This window comes from Ambystoma mexicanum, chromosome 4p (genome assembly GCF_040938575.1).
Source record: "Ambystoma mexicanum isolate Mex_15411 chromosome 4p, UKY_AmexF1_1, whole genome shotgun sequence".
NCBI classification, from domain to species: Eukaryota; Metazoa; Chordata; class Amphibia; order Caudata; family Ambystomatidae; genus Ambystoma; species Ambystoma mexicanum.
Window position 1 is genome coordinate 279,744,774 of NC_090927.1, and position 19,356 is coordinate 279,764,129.

The 19,356-nt window shown below is 44.1% G+C and overlaps 1 protein-coding gene across 1 annotated transcript in view; it reads right to left on the reverse strand.

Moving 5' to 3' along the window:
* LOC138453202 (adhesion G protein-coupled receptor F5-like) overlaps window positions 1-19,356 on the reverse strand; it is a 1,258,340-nt gene that overhangs the window by 320,429 nt on the left and 918,555 nt on the right. The gene's annotated exons all lie outside the window — the stretch shown is intronic.

The window sequence follows — 19,356 nt, forward strand, 5'->3', positions numbered from 1 at the left end:
AGATGCTTTCTATTTTTCAACACGTTTTTTGTGAGAGGAAGCCAATAGACTCTTTAACCTCTTTAGTTTCCAGCTGCTTGACACATACCATCATATGTTAAATTTTCTTGGAAATGTCTAAAGCTTCTTCTAAAGAGGGATCACTCTTTGCCCATTTTTCTTCCCTTTTTTTTAACTCTTTAACCTTAAGCATGAATTGGTCACGTAATCGCTCATCATAAAACGAGCTAAAGTTGCAAGTATTGGCTAATTCTCTAAGTGCTGTGATAAAGGATTTAATTGACTCATCTTTTGCATGCTCTCTAGTGCTGAAGTGACAACGTTGCAATACTATGCACATGCCTTTTTCATAGTGTTTATTGAGTTTTGTGAGGATAATTTCATATGGAGTGGGTACATCTGACCGTTCTCCAGTAGCTTGTGTGAAAGAAGGTAAGTCAGGGAGAATTTAAGATTCTTCTGCCCTCGTATCCCAAGTAATGCATGAGGAGCGCTCTGTGCCTTTCCATGTTAAAATGTGGGTCATGGATGGAAGTGATATAATTAAATCATCCATCCAAGTGATGGCTCTTCCCTGGCCACCTGAGAGGTAGACCCAATGGGAGTAGATCAGTGGATGCGGTCAGGTCCCTCACATATCCTTCCCCTGTGGGGGGTGAACCTGGGTATGTCACATGGAAACCAGGAGAGATAGTCGACATTATCCTGATCTCGACCCTTCCGGTGTTCCACTGTAAAACAATAGGGTTGAAGGTCCATGAAACACTGCATAATTCTGGGATTAGACTCTTTACGCTGACTGATCCAAACTAAGGAAGAGTGGTCAGTGATCAGTCTAAATTTGCAGCCTAACAGATAATATTTCAGATGTAGGACAGCCCATTTAATATCCAATGTCTCTAGCTCAATAACTGAGTAGTTCTTTTCCTTGGGCAATAACTTCCTGCTGATGAATAAAATAGGGTGTTCTAGCCCGTCATGATTTTGAGAAAGGACGGCCTCTAGACCCATCAAGGAAGCATCAGTCTGCAAAATATATTCCTTAGAGATATCTGCTACTTTCAGAATGAGGCTTTGACACAGGGTCTGCCTTGAGGGTGGTGTAAAAAATCTCATTTTACTCATCCCACCTGATCTTTTGTGGTTCTGCATTCTTCAGTTTGTCAGTGAGTCGGGAGGTCTTGCTTGAGAAATTTGGAATAAACTGGCAAAAGTAGCCAATTTACCCCATAAAGTCTCTTTTTAGTTTCTGGGTGTCACAAATCCGCTGTAACCTTTTCTTGTTGGGGTTGAACAGTACCATTACCCATGAAAAACACTAGGTATTTGACTGCAGATTGGGCTAGTTTGCATTTTCGGGGCTACGCAGTAAGGACTGCTTTTCTTATTACTCGCATGACAGTATAAACGTGGTCAAATGATCTTCCCAAGTTTTACTGTGTATCACAATATCGTCTATATAGGCTCTGCAAAAGTTTGAGTAAATGTTGGGAAGGGAATTAACGCGACCCACCCCCCTAGGCGCTTTAGAGTGAGGCGAACCCCACTGATAGAGCTGTGATGGACCAGGGGGGAGGTGGATGTCCCAAGAATCCCCATACAACCATATTATCACATCTGATTTAGATATTAGACGCAGTGAATGTATGCAAGTAAATGCCATTTTTGTGTAAACTATAACCAAAGCTCAGGGCCTGCATGGCTGCGCAGTATTCAGTGCACTAGATACAGGCCGCTGACTAGGCCCAAACAATGATGAGAAAAGTCACGCTGCCAGGTACCTCAGAGACCCTCCTGTGTCCTACAAATTGTTGCTAATATGATTGTCTCAGAAGGAATGTGCCCTGCAAAGCCATGAGACAGCACCAGGCGCATCAGTGTTCAAATTATCACAGCCAGGCCAGAGCAGGTGCGAACCCCATCTAGCCAGCTACGAGTTACAGCCCCTATGACTGCCCCAGTCCCGAGACCCATGAATTCCATGATAGTAGATGACCCCAGACCGCCAACCATAAAGCCTACTGGCCAGAAAAGATCTAAGAACACAGCCACCTCACCCTATTTCATAAGGACACGATTTGTAATGTCAGGTACAGGGAGGAATAAACTATAGTCCAAAGCGAGGGTGGAAGCCTTTGGTGCGGATAGTGCCATACAGAATGAGTGAAGGATGCGTGTGTTAGCCTGACCTCAAAACTCCCCCTGTGCCAATCCCTGAGTCTTCCAGGTGCACGGCATAATGATAGAGCAGTGTTGTGGGGTGAAATGAAGGTCTGATACTCAGGTAAGGGAAGTGAACTTCTTTACTAAGTTCCAGTGACAAGGTAAGTATATCAGGTAAGTCCAAGGGTAAGTAAGTAGGAAGGTACACAGGAGACATGCACCAGCCTCTACTGCCACAGGCAGCTTCACTCCAACTGACCTTCATAGAACTTCCAGGGGCACTAACACCACAACATTACACATGCATAACATTCCACCAAGCATTCCCTCAAGCACGTATTCATGCAGGACAAGGCAGGGAACACAAGACACAACTCATATCGCTCCTCAACAGAAACCAAGATAAAGGTATGGAAAGAAGTGCGAGGGAAAAGACCCAGGGTAATGCGACCAAAGTATGAAACCAACAACATTCTGGCCACCTCCACTCCAAACTCCAATCCAAATCCCACTCACTCCATTCCAAAGAACAAGGAGACACGCTCCCAGCTACCTCGTCCTTTCAACAACCCACAATTAGGTCAAACAACCATACAAAACACTCACAGTCTGTCGCTGGCCTAACAACAAACACTCAAACCAAGGAACCAGCCCTAACTCTCAACACACCACTGTGCCACACACTCCGAAAACAGCACCCTCATTCATCCTGCTGCCAACAACTAAGGAGCACACCCTTCATCTTCTAGTATACTAAACCAGAACAAATAATCAATGCTCAAAATGTACGGAGCACAGGTTCCCACAACCGTGCACAGCAGGTGGAGTGATACACCCCCTAAGGTACCGGCGTCCAACTCCCCAAGCCACGGGCAGGAAACCCCCTCAAGTGCAGTGTCCAACACCCCAATATTAGTGGCATGGGTGGCAGTACACACCTATAAAATGTGTGCCGGGTTCCAAACCCCAATACATATGGCATGGGTGGCAGATCACCCCTATAAAACGTGTGCCAGGTTCTAAACCCCAATAATTGTGGCACGGTGGCAGAACATCCCTATAAAACGTGGGCCGGGTTCCAAACCCCAATACTTGTGGCACGGGTGGCAGAACACCTCTAAAAAACGTGTGCTTGGTTCCAATACCCATACAATTGTTACAAGGTAAAAACTTCCACCATTTTCGCAATGCACATCCCCCTTAGCCACATACAAGGTGATCAATTGCAAACCAAATACTGAAACTCTAAACATTTTATGAAAAAAAGTCCATAAAGTACACGTTGGTCCTGTAGAAGAAAAACTGTTAGTGCAAGACACATCCCTTTTCACTTATGCATTGCTGTCACAAAAATAATCAGGCAATTCCATGCTCAAAAACCTAGCAATTGCTATTACAAAGACCACATCACTTTTACTCTCATCAGCCAAAAAACGCCCAAATCACAAAAATGTAATTCCCGGATTAACCATAACCAAGCAAAACACAATTGCATAACTTTAAACGGACAGTGAAATTACAGACCTCACATGACAATCTGTCCTAAGTAAACGCCATCTCCATATGTTGAAACAATAATTCAATGTCAATTCAAAAACCAAAGAAAGATGGAAAACATTTCCTGCAACTCAATGGTTGTAAATTCTGGAGCAACCAGATGTCACTCACTCCAATGGTCACTGTGAGAACTGGCCCAAACACAACTTGTCCAGTACAGTAACTTCTTGGGCAAGTTGATGCTAGAAAGAAAGGCGATAGACGCCCCCAGCAACTTCCTTCACGTTCCATTCGGGAACACTCCGACACGAGCGCAGGTTTGCAGCCCCCGATCACTGGCTGTATAAAAAAACGTACCTCATAGCAGATAAATCTCCCTCGCCTTCCGCACTGCCATCACAATAAACGTACTGCGACCAGAGCAGACCCTTCCTCGGAACGATCCTTGCTCCAGTTCATAACAACAATGCACAGCACGCTCGGGACGTGCAGGATGCACGGCACGTTGCATGCCTCTTTCCTCTAACCAGAGTGTTGAGGATAATACCAACGGGAAGAGCAGAAGTTGGACATGACAGTTCTGTTTCCACGGATCGCCTTACCGCCTCAGCTGCCTACCTACGTCATCATAATCAGGTGGGCAGCCTGACTGAAATGAGCTATCCGTTTCTAACGGCCTCATTAGAACTCCGCCGACGGCATCCGCAGCATCCTCAAAACAGGGCTCCAAATCCAACTGGAACACCTACTAGTGGCTTACACAGCAGCACAGTTTCTTGTGGGGCACTAGCACTACAAGTCCCATAATGCCCTGTCCACGGGCATAACACAGCAACAGTGAGCACACTTCCCAAGGTGGCCCGCTGTGAACCAGTGGCCAAATCTTCACGGTGGCCCTGCTGGGGACTGCAACAACTCCTTTTCCAGTGGCCATAATTCATAAGGTGACCCACTGGGAACTGCTCCTTAATGCTTCAATTTCGTTTTCTACTTCATTGGCCAATATGCTTCAAGGTGGCCCGCTGATGGTGCTCTAACTCCTTAGTCTCTTCCAGGCCGAAAATACCATCCGCCTCCAGTGGCCCAAAAGTTCAAGGTGGCCCAAAACTTCAAGGTGGCCCTGCTGATGATTGCTGCACCAGGGGCCAAATGCTGCAAGGTGGCCCCACTGATGCGCCATCTGCTTTATACTGTCAACTCCCACCCCCAGCTGCCGCCTTCCTGCCATGAAACTACTGTTGGGCTGTGGGACAGGGGTCAGCTCACCTTGGGGGGTGAGAGGGGCTGGTTGATGTCCCCTCCTTGTTCTCAACGCTTCGTTCCTTCATTCTAGGTACTGCTCACTCTGGACAGCTGCAGGTTCCTGGCCCTTCCCTCAAGCCAGCTCGTCGCCAGTATTACAGAGTGAAATGAAGGTCTGATACACAGGTAAGGGAAGTGAACTTGTTTACTAAGTTCCAGTGACAAGGTAAGTATATCAGGTAAGTCCAAGGGTAAGTAAGTAGGAAGGTAAACAGGAGATATTCACCTGCCTCCACTCTCACAGGCAGCTTCACTCCAACTGACCTTCATAAAACTTCCAGGGGCACTCACACCACAATATTTCACAGACATAACATTCCACCAGGCATTCTCTCAAGCAAGTATTCATGTAGGACAAGCCAGGGTACACAAGCCACAACAAACAGAATTGTTTTATAACTGTAACTAATTGTCAATCCGGCATTGGTTCTGTGAAGATGATGAGCCTAGCAGACCTCACGTGATGGAAGACGGACGGACTGGGATGGGGCCAATGACCTGGTATCTCCTAGAGGGCAGGCCAGACATGTATAGGGTGTCACCAACCAGCCGTGCAGGTTTTTACTGTATGTATTTACGTCATTGATGACGATTTGTTTCTTTATAAGATTCTGCATCTTTTTTCGGCAGAAGGTTCCGTAGCAGCAGAGTTCTTTGCTGATGCACCTATTTCGTGGAATAAATACTTGTTATCCTTGCAAGAGTTTCTTGGGCCTTTTCCCTAGCGGGTTGCATTTTTCCTGGTGGGAGTGTTTAGGGGCATGCCTTCATAAGGTTGTAGAATCTTATTAATTCATCTCTGGAATATTGCAGGAGCTCATGTACACCGAATGGTAATACTTTAAATTGAAACAGACCTATGGGAGTGGCAAAGGCAGTTTTCTGTTTGTCAGGTGCATATAGTGGCACTGCCAATTACCTTTCATAAGATCTATGGTAGAGAGGTAGACAATATTAGCCAGCCGGTCAATAAGATCAACAATACGTGGCATCGGGTAAGCGTCAAAGGCAGATATGGCATTTACCTTTCTAAAGCTGATGCAAAACATCCAACTCCCATTGGGCTTTGCCACCAATACGTTAGGGGAGGACCAGGGGCTAGTAGATGGTTCAAAACTATTAGCCTCAAGCATCTGCTTTATTTCCTGAATAATGGTTTCTTTTCAGGATTCACATAGGTGATAAGGTTTGAAATTTACCACTTTGCCTTCTGGAGTGCGGATATGATAATAAATATCCTTCACTCTCCCTGGCTCTTCTCTAAACACATCAGTAAACAGTCTTACAAGATCATATATAGTTTTTGGTTGTTATTCCGGTTGGGTGGTATTGGGGCAGTGTTATCTGAATCCTCTGATAACAAACAGGACAAAAGGTGGCATTAGATTCTGAAGGTTTTCCTTCCATTCCTTTAGAAGATTAATGTGGTATACTTGTGTTTTAAGGCGGAGATCAGGTTAGGAACTTTTATAGTTACAATGTCCCATTTGTTCTAATACCTCATATGGTCCATGCCACTTGGATATTAGTTTGTTTTCTGAAGTGGCTAACAACACTTATACCTTTTGGCCTAATCTTAATTAAACCTTGTTATCATAGGAGGCTTTCTGTTGTTCTTGTGCCTTGGCCATATGGGTTGGTTTGCACCAAAGATCTAACTGCCATAATGTGTTCTTTAAGTCTAGTGGCAGTTTGGGAGAGTGGTAATGGGGCCTCTTCTCTTTCCTCCCAGGTTTCCCTAAGCATGTCTAGGATATCCCAGGGTTCTCGTCCGTAATGTAACTCGAACTGGGAGAATCCTGTGGAAGCCGGAGGTGTTTTCCCAACTGCAAGCCCATGAAATCATCTGATCCCAATTTCTGCCATCTTGTTCCACTCATTTCCGTAGTATGGTCTTTAATGTTTTGTTAAACCTTCCTACAAGGCCATATGTCTGTGGGTGGTATCCTGAGGTCCTCAAAGTGGTAATATGCATCAATTGTTTAACATCCCCCATGAGTTTGCTCATGAAGGTCGAGCCTTGATCTGTCAGCATTTCCTTTTGGAAATCCCACTCGGGAAAAGAAAGGGAGCAGGTGTTTCAGGATTTGCTGGGTGGTATTTTCTGGCTTCTGGATATCTTGTTGCATAGTCTATGATTACCAAAATGTACTTGTTCCCTAATTTCAATGATTCTAAGGGCCCTACAATGTCCATACCATTTCTTGAGAATGGAATTTCAATAATTGGCAATGGATTTAAGGGAACTGGTGGTGGCATATGAGTACTATTCTTTTGGCAAATCTCGTAGGCCTGTATAAAGTTTTCAATGTCAGCATGTATTACCGGCTAGTAGAACTTATTAGTGATTTGGGCCTGTGTCTTTGTTTGTCCTAAATGGCCTACGGTCAAATGTGAATGTGCTATTTCTAGGGTCATTTGCTTATGACTCTTAAGGACAACCAATTGGGCTTTTACTAAGCCTTCTGCGGTGGTATCTTCCCTATACATCAGACCATGCTTTAAAAAGAAAAAAGGTCCTCCTTTCTCACAGCCCTCTTGTTCAGATGTAACTAAGGGCTTCAGCCAACAACAGATCATTCCTTTGGGCAAAGCGTAGGTTGGGAAGGGTTTCCATTTCTTCTTCACTGACTCTTCTAGGTTCAGGCTCTGGAGGGGTGTCAAGTGTTTCATCCGCCTCCCCGAAACCCTGAGTACCTCTATATGTTCTGTTTCCCCGCCTCCTCCTTGATCCTAGGGAACATTGCCTCTCAAACACCCCTTGAACAATTTTATTCCCTTGATGGATTTGGAAGAGATCTTTTCCATCGATCTGTAACAACTCTTTAACATCACCTCTATAACCCCAGCTAGTACATCAATTCCAAACTTCCAGGCTAATCCTGATTTAGGAGCCAGTCTAATATTACTTTCAGGTGGTGGAAATAGGATCAATTCAGTGGGTATCAGTCTTCTTTCACCTGGGGGAATAATCTCGTCCCTACTGCTACAAATATCAAACCCAATTGAGCTCTCAGTGGCTACTAAGGGGACTGATGCCCTTGTACTAAATTCTTTAAATGTAAATATTCCCCAACCTGTATCGGTTGAGCCGCATTCCACTCCTGCCACCATCTGAGAAGGCATCACGAAGTAAGACATAGACAACAGATTCACTTTTCTAAAATAAAATGGTTTTTTTCTTAAATGTCAGGATGGAGTAAGGCCGAACTTGCCCTATGCTACGGTGGGACTTCCCTACCTAAAGAAACTAAGGATAGTCTGTGTCATTAAGTTCAACTCAAAATTCTGTCTGTGTCCAAAACCTATACTTGCCCTCACAACTAAATATATACAATGTGTAGAGATGTCAGCAACCAAAGAAACAGTGTTAATGATGTTCTGAGCTTCTTCCAGCTCCTGGATTGCTTTTCAGCTTCCCCTTCCCCAAGTTCAAAACAGTTCCACAAAAAGGCCTCAGGGTCCCCTTCCCCCAGTTCAACACAGTTCACAAAATCTTGGGGTCCCTTCCCCAAGAAGGCAGCTCTTCCAGCTTCAAATTCACAGTCAATTAAACTTTCTCAGAGTTTCCAAATCCACTTTGTGGCCTTTCAGGCTTTTCAACAATTTACTTAGCTTGCTCTTCTCTTTAATCTCTTTAACACTTGTTAGGCAAAACAGCTTCTGTCTCTTGACTTTCTTTAGTTCTTTCCAAGTAGGGGTTACTTGGTCTAGGTGTAGTTGTATGACTACACCTTCCACCCATCACAGGTCACGCATCCAATAACACTTGGTACTTTGTAATGTTCATTGATTCTCATTGCACTTCCTTGTCAACACAGGCTTCGTCTCTGCACCTGTGTCATTAGTCAATACTTAATTCTGCTTCTGCTTGGCAGTCTTTTGACTCTGCTAACACGTGATTTTCACACAACTCGCTTTGCAGTGTTTATTCCTTGTCACTACCTTGCTTTCACACCATCTAATAGTGCTTATCATTTGCTTTTCACATGGTTCACAGACTCTCACTGCTGTCTTTCACTTGGCTTAAACTTTCACATTTTCCATTAATGCTTTTGACTTGTTTTCACTTTGTTCATGAATGCATATCTCTTTCTTGACACTTCTGTAGTATTTTCATATGTTTTGCATATTTTTTCTTTAGTTCAGTATTCAATAACTCATTAAGTACTTTCCAGCTTGTTCGGTATTCAATATCTTCCATTCGATTTCCAGACCCATTCATTACAATTTTCATTAGATCAGCATTTTCCTCTGCCCAAACCAAGCCTCTGCAGCGCCTCGGCATGAGTGTTCCCTCTCTGTCACTCACCGGTGCATGGCTGCTCCTCTGGGTGCTTTCACTTTCCTCTACGGCCTTCTCTTGCTCCCTGTTCTCTCGTTGGGAGCCTCTTCCGAACCTTCTTGCTGCTGTCTGCAGCGTCTTGGAGTCTTCTATGTCCCCAACCTCCAGCTGGAAACACACGGCTCATGGATCTGCAGTGGCCCATTCTAGCCTCAGCATCTTTCACATTCTCCTGCAGCGCTCAATGTCCTTTTCACCGGCCTATTTCCAACCTGCTCCTCGTCGGGTTGCTGCGTCCTTCTCCCCAGGTGGGTCTCACTTCTCCTACCGCTTGTTTCTCTATATTTGAACCTGTAGCCTCTCAATTGGCTGCCAGTGCAAGGTCTTTGCTTGAGCATAATTACTTTTGTCAATGAGACATACCTGACCATTATTGTGGTGTCCCACAGTCTTCTTCCTTGTCCCAGTATCAAAGTGGTGTGCACAGATGGAAGTGTGCATCACTCCTAGTTGCCTCTTCATCATACCTGTCTTGAAAGAAAATGAATGTGGGACAGTTGGTGTGTGTAAAAGAGGGGAGGACTGATAATAACCTACCAAGGCAGAGGGAGGGTAGGGTGTATTCTGACAAAAAAGGGATGAGAAGAGTAGGGTGTATTCTGACAAGGGAAAAGGGGATTCCATGCCTCACCTAAAGACATCTTTCCTCCACTCCCCAAGGTCGTCCACCCAGGTGATCCTCCCTTGCATATCCACCCCCAGAATTGCGATACAAAAGCGATGGCCCTTCCCTGACCACCTGAAAGGAAGACCCAAGGGGAGTAGATGGGAGGATGCCCTCAGGTCCCTCACATTTCACAATAAAAAATATCACAGCAAGACTAATATTCCAAACTCTTACGAAAGGATAAATATTCATCAAAGCGGACGAAACAAAGAAGACTATAAATGTTATAGGAAACATTTGGTGTGTATGTTTTATTTTGCACTATTAAAGTGTTATTCCTTGTCTCATGCAGGTATAGTTGGAAAAATGTCCACGAAATCTCCTCTGTTGCTGTATATAAACGGAACAATATCTCTTTATAGTTCTGGTTGCTGATTTGCTCTTGTCATCAATCTCATCTGTACTTGTCTCATCTCTCCCTCATCTTCAGATGCAGAGTGTTGTAGCGAGGGGGTCTCTCCGTTGTAGGGTTTGACGTCACCAAGGTACAGCCATGCCCGTCTTCCTCACACCTTCACACCATTTATGTCACTTCGTCCACGACAAAAGGGCCCTTAAACCGTGGTTTATGCCATCGGCGCATACAGATTCTACAGAGGACTTTGTCCCCTGGCTACAAAGCCGAAGGTTTCAGAACTGTTGTAACATTATTTTTTTGTCGTCTTCATTAATCTTCTTTGACCACCCGTGCCGCGCTCCAAGTTGTTGAGACATACATTTAACACACTCCATCATGGCATTCAAATAATCATGCATTTCAGTTCCTAAACCATTTGAAACAATATGCGCATTAGTTGGAGCTCAAGTGCGAGGAGCAAGAGGCACATACAGATGGCGTCTCTCCACCAACTCCATGGAGTCAGGTAATGCTCTGAGCCGGGCTGATTATGCAATGCAAATAGGGCTCAAGGTAGGCAATAGAGCCATCCTCTTTTCCGGGTCACTTTTAATTTGGCAATGTGCTCCTTGAGGAGGCATTTGAGGCGTTCGCAAATACTGTTCACTTGTTAGTGGTAAGCAGAGAAAAACATGTGCTTAACACCCAACAAGAGAGTAATGTGCTCAAATACTTCATTTACAAAGTGAGGTCCATTATCAGATCTGAGCACTTTACACACATCCCAAATCATGTACAAGGAATTTTTCTGCACATGTGGAATCAGGATGTGTGCAAGGACCAGCTTTAATCCATCAGGAAAGGGACATATGACTACTAGCATATATCTGCAGCCATTACAAATTTGGAGCATATCTATATAGTCGAAATGCAAATTCAGAAATGGCCCAGTAGGATGAGGTATTACTCCTCCCACCATTCGCAAAGTGTGCCCAGCAGTAGACTGTTGGCATGTTATACAATTCATAACAAGCTTGGTAACATGCTCTGCTGGGTTAGGAAAGAACCAGTCTTCAGAGTTCATCACTGCAAGACACTCTCGTTATGTGTGTGCTGGGTGATGTAATTGGTTCAATGCTACTTTGAGTAGCCTAAAATACATACCTGGTTTCCCAGTACGATCCTGCCACCACATTGCATCCGTGAGGGAAAATAAGCACTGTCTTTGTTTCCATAATTCTTCTCCTGGTGGTGTTCTTCCCCTTAATTCAGTTATTTCAGTTATTTGTAGTGTATTAAAACCTTCCTCCATTACCAGGTTACGTGCACTTGTGTACTTATTCGGTGCAATGTCAAATTCTAATATGTCAGAAAAATGTGCTGCTCTTTTTGCTTCCATATTGGCGGCCTCGTTACCGCAGGAAATTAAATTGTACCTTTAATGTGTGCTGTCCACTTCACCAGGCTGATGGCTGATGGGAGTTGGAGTGCGTTTATGAGCCTGTCCAATACCAGCACATGCAGCACTGACGTGCCTTCTACGCATACAAAGCCATGCCTCTTTCAATGTGACAGTCCTGTGTGTACTGTTAATGTCACATAGGCGGAGTTGGAATACACTGTTACCGCCTCAACTTCATGTGTTCCGAGTGCCAAAATCAGCACAACCAATTCTGTGGCTTGTGCTGAGAAATGTGTTGGCACTCTCACACTTATCACTATCTCAAAGTTGTCATTCAGTTTTGCTTTTACCACTGGGTTCCCAGTGTGTCTTTTGACCATGCCCTGATCAATTGACGATGGCGGGTCGATTAAGAGAATTGTCCTCCCCCCTAGGGCATTTTCTTTAACATGTGGTATGTCATCATAATATTTAGTGTATTTAGTTCAATCATGTACATTATCTCCATCCTTTACCTTCTCTGCTATAAATCTGTCAGGGTTCACTACTTTGCATCTGGCAATTTTGATTGATGGGTTTGAAATATTCACTTCATAGCCAGAGGCTCTCTGTGTGGTCAATGCGATTTTAGGCTTTTCAAGAATAGCAAACAGGGCATGCTTGACATATAATGTTACTGCACAGCCCATCGTGATGCTAGAAGATTTCTCAATTGCAAAGGCTGCTGCTGCCAATGCTTGTTCACATGGATAGTGACCTCTCATCACTGGGTCTAATATCCCCTGTAAAATGCTTGTGGCTTATGTCCTATGGTGGTTTCCTGAGCAAGGACAGTTATCATCACTACTCCATTTGAATGGGAAAATAAAACAAATTCTTAATTATAATCAGGAATTCCTAATACAGCTGATTTTTTTTCGTCAAAGGCATCCATCATGTTGACTGTCGTAGGCGATGTCAATATTCTTTCTGTGCTTCTTTAAGTCCTTTTAAAAATGGCCTTACATGTGTGCTGTAATCAAAGACCAATGCCCTGCAATAATTACAAAATCATAAGAATTGTATTTAGCCCTTTCACTGTGTCTGGCCTGGGTGTCTTGATAATTGCTTCTGCTCTTTCAGGTGACACTTTTCTTTCTTCCTGTGATATAAGCTGACCTATAGGATGTCTTCCTGAAAATATTGCATGTTTTCTTCATCAACCTTGCACCCCTTCTGTGCCAATACTGTCATCAGTTTTATTGAGACACGCCTGCACTCTTCGTCTGTCTTGCTGCACACCAAATTGTCATCTACTTATTGTATCACTGTGTTGTCAAGGTGTTGGTTGCCTAAATCCGTCTGTAACACTCTATTGAGAACCGAAGGTGATTCGCAGTACGCCTGAGATAAACGAGTATGTTTGATCGTAATCCCACGATAGGTAAACAAGATCAAACCTTGGCACGCCTCATGAAGGGGTATCAAAAAGAAGGCATGCTTTAAATCGATCACTGTGATATATTTAGCTTTGGATAGAATATTGCACAATATTGTGATTGGGTTCGTATCCAATGGGAACTATGCTTCAACAATATTGTTTAGGGGGCGTAAATCTCCATGTACCCCTGTTGCATTTTTCACAGGCTACACAGCCTTGTTACACGGAGATTCTGATGGCACTAATATCCCTTGTCGCATTAGGGTGGCAATGGTGTCATAAATACCTTTGTCTGCTTCTTTTGACATTGGGTACAGTGTCACCTGTGGTAAAATAGCTGCTTGCTTCAATTTAATTTTGACTGCTCCACTTGTTTCAATAGGCCAACGTCATATGGACTAATGGTCCACAATGTACTTGGTACTTGAACCAAATCTTCTGGGAGAAAGGGCAACATCTTTTTACTAATGACATTCTCTGGGGTTTTCAATTTTTTAGCTGGTACATAAGGCTTACATTAAACATTACTTCGTCATCTGAATCATCCTCTATGAACAATTCTTCATCTGTCAAATCAGCCAGTCTGTGTCCCTCATCAAGACTTATCACTGGCCTCAAGTTTATTCCCTCATCATCAACTCCATGCCAAATCACCCTGTCTTCTCTCATTATTGCTGCTTATAGCTCTATTGTAATCACTTGTCCTTCCTCCTAATCCATGGGGACTTCTGGTCTGAATAAAAAGTCTGTAGGCACTCGCAATATACTAGCCTGTATTCTTGGAAACCATGCTAGCAGAATGTGTACTTCGTAAAGGAATACATCCGGGTCTAATGGCACACCCCTTTGTGTTTTCTGGCCATAAAGTGCTGTTATATATTCTTATGCATTCACATAACGAATCCCTGGAGTGGAAGATATTATTCCCCGGTCAGTGAATGATATTGTCATGTTCAGTTTGCTCATCAAATCAATTCCTAATATGTTAACTGGTGTCTTTCGGGAATAGGAAAGGTTGTGTTAACTGGTGTCTTGCGGGAATAGGAAAGGTTGTGTTATCCTATGGTGATAGGTTAGTCACCAGTAAAAGGAGCCGTACTTGTCGCCCCAGAAAAAACGTGTGCATTCATGGCAATGCCTGACATTGGGTATCTTCCCTCTCTAACACAGGGCGGAGTTGCCCCTGTGTCTAACAGGAAGGACAATGTTTTGTCACCTATGGTCACTCCAACTGTCAGTTCCTCTTGTGGGTCTGGTGTAACTGATAGGATGGAACACATCAAGTCTCCCTATGGGCTGTCCTATTGCGGATATCGGTCCAGTCCTGTGCCGGTAAAATGATTTCCTCTCATTACTGTCACACCCTGTATTCTCGGTGTGGGTACATGTGGCAATGTTTGTGTTCCAGGGTCCTACGATATTTTGTTGTGCAGGTCTGCATGGGTATCTGCTGTGCCTGTACTGAATTTTGCTGTGTTTGCATTGGTGCTTGCTGTGCTTGCATTGGTGTTTGTTGCATTTGTGTTGGCATTCCTTGTTGTGTGGATTGTATTTGTGGTGCTTGTGTCTGATACTACGTGTGATCTTGGGCATAATATTCAGGTGGCTCTGAACTATATGGTGGGGGATATATATTCCCCCCTCTTGGGTCACCTGCGAGACAGTTCTGTTGCATCCCCCCCCTGCTTCTGCATATCCAGGAGATGTACCCCATCTTACCACATGTCCAACATTGCTGTGTCTACCCTCCACTGAATACTCCTGTGGTGCTTAAAACCCATAGCCTCTGCCTCTGGACGAGCCTCACTCGTGGGAAATAGTTATACTCTTCTCTTCCAGCACAATTCCCATTAGCTGGCAGTTGTACCTGCTGTGCCCCTTGTATGACAAACCCTTCCACTTGTCACTACTGTCCATTCCACTGGGAAATTCGATACTATTTTTGGATCTAACTTTGCTTCCTCCATCTTCCTGTCTTCGACCTTCTTTCTTTCTTTCTTTCTCTTGGTGTAACCGAGAACGGTGAACAATTGTATACTGAATCTCTGCCCATTATTTCACTTTAATTCCCCCAGTGTGTCTCAACTTTTGTTGCATTGCTTCGGGCAATACATGATAGAAAATGGTCATATTTTTGTCACATGGCTCTCTCATTTCTAGCTGCCATTTTTCCTGAATCGCTTTAATATACATTGTCAGGTCTTAGTCTGCTCTCATTTTGCATGTCATAATAGCGGTCATATTGATGAGTATGGGTACTGAACCCTCAGAACTCTCTACATGTTAGCTCGACAATTATTAAACAGTGCTCCATCATGGACAGTGTTTTATGCAGTCACTCCACGGTAGCCTGCTCATGTCCAAATGTCGTCTGACCTCTCCCCTATTGTGGCAGCGAGAAAGCTTTTTATGTCACCTACTGCTAGAGTCATCTCAGCTGTCATTCTCTTTAATTCATAAATCAATTTAACCATGCCTGAAGTCAATGTGGGAAGTTTACAAACCAAATTATTGTTGTCCATGTGTGGCCATGGTACATATTGCAGCGTCCCTCCCCCGTTCTCTAATATCGAGAGTTGTGTGAATCCCGCCCCCTGTCCGAATGCCGCCACACCCTTCATCTTTGTAACCGCATCTGTCATGCTGGCTTTCTTTCGCACTGGTAAATTTCTCAACCTATTTATGTATGGGTTTCTCTTTTCCAGGCTGCTTGATCATATTTTTGGACGTCTGGGATATTCTACACGTTCTGGCATCCTCCTCTATGGTTCTTCCAAATCTAACCACGCTGTATCTTTCCTTATTCTTGCGGTTGTAGAGGGGGATTGTGCAGCCTCTTCATCTTCCCCCCCATCTATAAACATTATGGGCCTAATTCACCAAAACGTTTTATACTGGCAAAACCCCATTGAAAAACGCTCTCTGAATCAGTGCCAATGTCATCACTTTCATCTCCTTCATCATCCTCCATGTCTTCAAAATTCAGTCTCTTAAAGGGACTCATTATATACGTTCCACTCATTACGTCTGCCAATTCGTACCTTCCCTCACTTTAAGGAAACCCTCCTCTTGTCTTTGCCATGCTACTTGCCCTATCCCTTCTGCTTCTGTACAAATTGCCAATCCTTCTTCGCATGGCTTCTCCCTTGCCATTATCTGGAAGAGTATGCTGTCTAAGTATCTCATCCACTTCCTTAAGGCGTCTTTCCAAACTCCTTTCTCTTTCCGTCATTTCTTGGTTCCTGTCTCTCTCCTTTGTCTGGTGACAATCTCCTCTATTTCTATTCATCTCTACCTTGATTCTTTCTATTTCTAATTGTCTCTCCCTGTTCCTTTCTTCCTCTTTTCTTCTCTCTCATTGCCTTTCTGCATTTCACTTTTCTCGCTCCCTTTCTTCTCGTTTTCTCTAATTTTCTCGGTCTGCCTGTTTCTTCTCCATACCTTCTTTTGCTTTCTCTCATTTCTCTCTCACTTGTTCTCTTTCTCTCGCCCCATGTCCTCTTTGTTCATTCTCTCTTTTCGCTTGTTATCTTTTCTCATCTTCTTCTTTCTTCTGTCTTTCCCTGACTTCCTTTTCCTTTTCTTTAATATCATCCAAACCTCTTACATCCAATTTGAGCATTATCTGTCGCCCTACCCACTTATTTAATACAATCGCTGCCTGCTGCCTGTCGTCCTGTGTATCTCTCTGTTTCCAGACCTCTTCCTCTGCCTCTGCTATTTTTGCCTGTACCTCACAAAGTTAATTTTATTCATCACATGTGGACTCTGGTTTTGGCCTACTTATTTTCTCTTTATTTATAATATCTTCACTGTTATATGTGTGTTGCACATATGTGTGGTTAGGGTATCCTGCCACCACCTTTAATTCTCGTAATGGGTACATTCCCTGCTCTTCTGAGGATGGATTACTTGTCTGGGGAGGAGGAGGAGCCAAGGGTGTGTTGCCCTCCCCTTCATGCTGATCAAGCAGCCACTCTTTCGCGGGTGGTTCCTCCATCCCCTCCCCAAACATGTTCCCCAGTTCCAGAATGGCTAACGGCTTCTGGAACTTTTTCACCTCGTATGAGGCATGTAAATATTCCATCATGTGTTGCAGTACTAATCTCGAAAGAAAGCCCTCATGCGGCCAAGGCATAAACATCTTGCTCGCAGTATCCTGAACCCATTGAGCATGCTATTTTACTATTTTGTGCTTGTACCGGTGTAATGCTTTACATAAATTAATATGATTAGTGTCTCCCATGATAACACGTTACAATTTAGTCTATCAATATTTACCAAACCTCTATTTCAAATCCAAAATATTCTCTGTTCACCTCTCCTTCACACTGTTCCCCCAACAATGGGCCTCATTACGACCCAGGCGTTAACCATGCGCTATTAGCAACATGGTTGACGCCGGTATTTTAACGATTGCGCCATGGTGGATGGCGGAATTACCACCCCATTCCATGGTTGGCGGGGCGGTAATTCCCCATTCACCATTGGCCCTTCCCCATTCCCATTTTTGCCCCCATAGGGCTCAATGGGAATGGGGAAGGCAGTAATTACGGTACCGCAAATTGCGGTACCGTAATTACCTCCAAGGTCCCTTTGCGGGTCCAATCCTTAAAGGCTGGTAAGAACCAGCCGTTAAAGTAGGGACATGCAAAGGGACCTCGTAATTAGGTGATAAGGGGTTAACGGTGCAGCAACCTTTTACGGCGCTGTTAACCCCTTACCGCCTGGCTCGTAATAAGGCCCAATGTTTTCCTTTACTTCCAATGCTTCTAAGTCTCTCCCCAACATCACATCTTCTACTTCACAACAAAATTCCTGAGCAATTCTACAAAGGTCGATCACGCCCCAGAGCGCACTCTTCGGAACAAACCACAACTTCACGTCCTCTAAAACATACACCACTATAAACAAAAAATCACTTTTCACAAAGAGTAAACCATCATACAATTTATGGCTGGTGCCAGCGATCACGATACACATAAATACACTATAAATAGAATACAGTCATCTTCCCAACTCCTGGTGAGGTCATCTTCTCTCATCAATTTTACCTCAAAATGAGGTGTGCTACACAATCTTTCGTGACCTTGTCCTGGGAAATCTCATCACCATTAATATCTCGTAACGAGGTGTACTGCATAGTCTTCTATGACCTTGCCACAGGTATCCATCATCATCAATCCTTTCTTTTAGCACAATTCCACCAATAGACAAACACTTCCCTCCCCTGTGTCTGTTTTGCCAGGTCAATGCTATACCTATATCCGTGGATTAGCCGAGGGCCTTCGGTATCAAGTCTTCCCCAATCAGCCTGCTGCCCTGAGCCTATGGGGCATTCCACAGGGATCGGACAGGAATTTTTCCAAGGGGACTCCTGCTAACCATTCTCTGTTGACACATGATTCCAGTCGCCACAGATCACCCCGCAGTCTTCGGGCCATGGCAGGGAAAATTCGAATAGCCAAGTGCTCTGGCCTACCATCAGCTATGCTAGCATATGTTAAGTCTGGAAAAACCCAGTTTACGCAGAATTAGAGGCTGGTAAATCCTGCACTGAATAACGGAAATAGTCAGTGTGAAAGGCAAAACCTACTACATTAACAATCCAACAAAGCAAGGACAGCATACAAGCATCAGATTTTGTGAATCTCAATGCTCTTCATACAAAACAACATTTTATATCAAAATCACAACATAATGATGGCATCATAATCGTCCCGGACCTAGCTGACGCACTCCTCCAGTCTCCACCACCTACCTACCAACTCAATAAACAACTAACCCCTGATGCCTTTGACTCATGGCTCAACGCATCTCTGATGCGGCTCACACCCCCTTGCAAGCCATCAACCCGCCGTGGCCTCTTCCCCAGATGGTTCACTCCTAAGTTGAAGACCACTAAACAACTATATAAATACCTAGAACGCAAATGGCAGAAAGACAAAACCCAGGAGAGCAGGGCCACCTTGGCCCAACACCTTTATCAGTACAAGGCCAAAATCCGGAAAACAAAAAAAGCCCACTACAACTCCCGAATCCTAAACTGAAAAAACCCAAGCAAAGAACTCCACAAAATCATCCGAATTCACCAAACCAGCTTGCACCACGACTGTCCCGACGCCCTCACAATCACTCTGCAACTCACTCTCCCTCCACTTTTACACCACGGCTCTCGAAAGAACAAATACTCTAGCCACCAAATTGACTCTCTTACATCCAC